We start from the raw sequence: 4677 nt of genomic DNA on the forward strand, positions 1-4677 counted from the left end.
TGGGAATCAGATCTCTAGTCATTTGGTCACTTTGAGACATCAGAATAGAAGTTTTTGAAGTTATCTGTAAAGCCATCAGTACCACAGTTCTTGCACAAAGTGCCCTTGTCACACTTTTGGCATGTGTCAGGCCTCAGTATTGTGCTCCCTAGCTGGGCATCAATGCTGCAGTTACAGGCGTCAGAAGGATTATTAGCAAAGTCAATAATGATTCTGTCTGGCTCTGGCAGTCAGTCCATACCCACATGTGAATAATGGAGACAGACCAAAACTGGCAATAAGAAAGAAACACAAGTGTAATTTAAAAGACAGAAGTGGATATGGAGTTGTTCATAGTGCAACTGACCTTCATGGTTTCTCCACGATGCTATGACGGTCTAAAAGCAAAGTACGAACCTCTGTTTTATGCACTGCATTTCAAGAAACTGGAGAATCCAGAGAAACAAGTCAGGTGATTACTTTCAAGTTTATTTTTGTTAGGGTAGCCCAAATATGACAGTTCTAAATAAGATGTTTCTCATCCTGTACTTACATGGAGTGCAGCGTTGTCATGTTCACAGCTCCTCTTTCTCCTGTGGAGTTTTAAAAAGGCAGATGAGTGAACACACTTGTTTAAAGCAGCCGGATATGCAGCCGTACTGGCACTTCACATCAAACAAAACATCTCCCAGTCTGGAAAGAAGCTGCAGTGGAGGAATATATAATCTAGAAATCATCTTTGTATATCATCCTGCATTTTAAATAGCCAAATACTAAAGAGGCAGGAAAATATTTTGCTGATAAAAACTGGAAAGATACAATGCTGTTTGCTTTCAATCCCTGTAACCAGAATGCTAGCTAAATGCAACTGTAAGAGGGATGAGCATATACATCCAAAATGTTCATGAAGCCAAATAGTAGTATGGTGTCTTTTGAAGAGAATTTAGCCCTATTTAGGGGTTAAATTAAACCCAAAATCTATTTGGCCCTAAATAATGTTACCTTCAAAACATTCTGAAAAACACAATAATCCAGTTAAACTTCTTTCCGGGGGGAGGGTAGAGGAGGGGACACCGGGGGAACGTGAATCAAAGACTCACAGAATCACAGAATGTTAGGGATTGGAAGGGACCTCAAAAGATCATCTAGTCCAATCCCCCTGCCGGAGCAGGAACACCTAGATGAGGTTACACAGGAATGTGTCCAGGCGGGTTTTGAATGTCTCCAGAGTAGGAGACTCCACAACCTCGCTGGGCAGCCTGTTCCAGTGTTTTGTCACCCTCACTGAGAAGAAGTTTCTTCTCAAATTTAAGTGGAACCTCTTGTGTTCCAGTTTGAACCCATTACCCCTTGTCCTACTGTTGGTTGTCACCGAGAAGAGCCTGGCTCCATCCTCGTGACACCCACCCTTTATATATTTGTAAACATTAATAAGGTCACCCCTCAGTCTCGTCTTCTCCAAGCTAAAGAGACCCAACTCCCTCAGTCTTTCCTCATAAGGGAGATGCTCCACTCCCTTAATCATCTTCGTGGCTCTGCGCTGGACTCTCTCCAGCAGTTCCCTGTCCTTATTGAACTGGGGGGCCCAGAACTGGACACAATACTCCAGATGTGGTCTCACCAGGGCAGAGTAGAGAGGAAGGAGAACCTCTCTCGACCTACTAACCACCCCCCTTCTAATACACCCCAGGATGCCATTGCCCTTCCTGGCCACAAGGGCACAGTGCTGGCTCATGGTTGTCTTGCTGTCCACGAGGACCCCCAGGTCCCTTTCCCCTACACTGCTCTCTAACAGGTCATTCCCCAACTTATACTGGAACCTGGGGTTGTTCCTACCCAGATGCCATGCTCTACACTTTCCCTTGTTATATTTCATTAAATTTTCCACCCCCCAATTCTCCAGCCTGTCCAGGTCCTGCTGGATGGCAGCACAGCCTTCTGGCGTGTCAGCCACTCCTCTCAGCTTAGTGCCATCAGCAAACTTGCTGATAGTACACTCAATTCCCTCGTCCAAATCGTTAATGAATATATTGAATAATATTGGCCCCAGTACTGACCCTTGAGGCACTCCACTAGATACAGGCCTGCAACTAGACTCTGCCTCATTGACCACAACTCTCTGGCTTCTTTCCTTCAGCCAGTTCGCAGTCCACCTCACTACCCAATCGTCCAGACCACACTTCCTCAGTTTAGCCGCGAGGATGCTGTGGGAGACTGTGTCAAAGGCTTTACTGAAGTCAAGGTAGACCACATCCACCACTCTGCCATCATCTATCCACCTCGTTATGTCCTCATAAAAGTCAATGAGGTTGGTCAAGCACGACTTCCCCTTGGTAAAGCTGTGCTGACTGCCCCTAATGACCCTCTTATCTTTGATATGCCTTGAGATGGCACCAAGGATAAGTTGTTCCATCACTCTCCCAGGGATGGAGGTGAGGCTGACCGGTCTACAGTTACCCAGGTCCTCCTTCTTGTCCTTTTTGAAGACTGGAGTGACATTTGCTTTCCTCCAGTCCTCAGGCACCTCTCCCATTTCCCAAGACTTGGCAAAGATGATGGAGAGTGGTCCAGCAATGACCTCAGCCAGCTCCCTCAGCACCTGCTTGTGCATCTCAACCGGACCCACGGATTTATGGAAGTCCAGATTGTCTAATTGCTCCCTAACCCAGTCCTCATCAACCGAGGCAAACTCCTCCATTGTCCTGCCTTCCTCTGGGGCCTCAGGGGTACAGGGCTGCTCAGGACAGCCTCCGGCAGAGTAGACAGAGACAAAGAAGGCATTCAGTAATTCTGCCTTCTCTGTATCTTCTGTCACCAGGGCGCCCACCTCGTTCATCAGTGGACCTACATTGCCTCTGGTGTTAGTTTTATCTGCCACGTATTTGAAAAAGCTCTTTCTTTTTTCCTCAACCCCTCTCGCCAGGTTTAATTCTAAGGAGGCCTTAGCTTTCCTAGTTGCCTCCCTACACCCTCTGACAACAGCCTCATGTTCTTCCCAAGTGGTCCGTCCCTCCTTCCATGATCCATAAACTCTCCTCTTCCACTTGAGCTTACCCAGCAGTTCCCTGTTTAACCACACAGGTCTCCTGGCTCCCTTCCTTGACTTCCTGCATCGGGATGCTCTGATCTTGAGCCTGGCAGAAGCAATCCCTGAACACTAACCAACTATCTTGGGCCCCTTTACCTTCAAGAAGCCTTGCCCATGGGATTTTCCCCAGCAATTGCTTGAAAAGGCCAAAGTTTGCCCTGCTGAAGTCCAGGTGATTGTAGCTGGTTTGTGTGAGCATGGGACTGGAAATTCTTGTAAAGGGGCTTCCTAGTCTTTCAGAGGCTAGGGTTTTTTTTGTTGTTGTTATTATTTCCCCCCTCCCCCTCTTTTTTTTTAATTCTGTTTTGGTTTGTTTTTCCTTATTCCTTCTTTCTTTTTTTCCCTCTTTTTTTTTTCCCCTATTTTTTCTTTTTTTCTCCTTTTTCCCTTTTTTTTTTTCCTTCTCTTCTTCTTCCCTCATCTGATGGGTGTAGTGCTATTCTTGTGTGCAGGTTTTGAATATGAGGGTCTGCTGCAATGGACGGTGCTCCCTCACTTTCCCCCAAAATTCCAAATCCCAGAGACAATGTTGCTATGCAGACATTAAGGACAGGTGTGTGTCTCGTGTAGAATAAAACTCTTTGTCCCGTGTGTGTTCCTCCTTTGAAATAAAGATGCACCGCCCAGTGTTTCAGTGTTTGGTCCTTGGTTTTTATTATTTTAACTACTTATTTACTGTAAAATGTTTAGAATAAAAATTTAAATGAGTAGCTAAAAGAGTCTTTGGGGGTAAATAATGCCTATAATCTACACTAGCTATTACTTTAAACTCTGCAGACAGCAATTAACCCCAATTTACATAATAAAATTAAAAATAGCAGAATATAAATGCTGGAGCACTAATCGGAAGTAATACCTGTAAGTGAAAAAACCCTAGTTCATATTAAAAAAAAAAAGAAAAATCATGTGTGCTAGTTAATCCACTTATTAGTAAAGTACCAATTAAAATATTAGAATGTAAAAGAAAAATCTGGAGTACTGTGTGCAATTCTGGGTGCCACAGTATAAAAAGAATATAAAGCTACTGGAGAGTGTCCAGAAGAGGGCTATGAAATTGGTGAAGGGTTTGGAGGGGAAGCCGAATGAGGAGCGGCTAAAATCAGTTGATTTGTTCAGCCTGCAGAAGAGGAGACTGAGGAGAGACCTCATGGAGGCTACAGCTTCCTCACAAGGGGAGGAGGAGGGGCAGGCGCTGAGCTCTTCCCTCTGGTGACCAATGACAGAACCTGAGGGAATGGCGGGAAGGTGTGCCAGGGGAGGTTTAGGTTGGACATGAGGAAAACGTTCTTCACCCAGAGGGTGGTGGAGCACTGGAACAGGCTCCCCAGGGAGGTGTCACGGCCCCAAGCCTGACAGTGTTCAAGAAGAGACTGGACAACGCCCTCAGACACATGGTGTGAACTGTGAGGTTGTCACATGCAGGGACAGGAATTGGACTCAATGATCCTTGTAGGTCCCTTCCAACTGGGGACATTCTATGATTCTAAATTAGGCTCTCGGTAACATAGAAGTCTTGTGGAAACTAGTCTCTTCTTTCCATGTTCCTTGTGAGGCTTAAATTCTGTCAGTCCCTTTGCACTGAGCTGGCATCCATGTTTAAAAATACATTT

This window comes from Streptopelia decaocto (assembly GCF_964273445.1).
Source record: "Streptopelia decaocto genome assembly, chromosome: 2".
NCBI classification, from domain to species: domain Eukaryota; kingdom Metazoa; phylum Chordata; class Aves; order Columbiformes; family Columbidae; genus Streptopelia; species Streptopelia decaocto.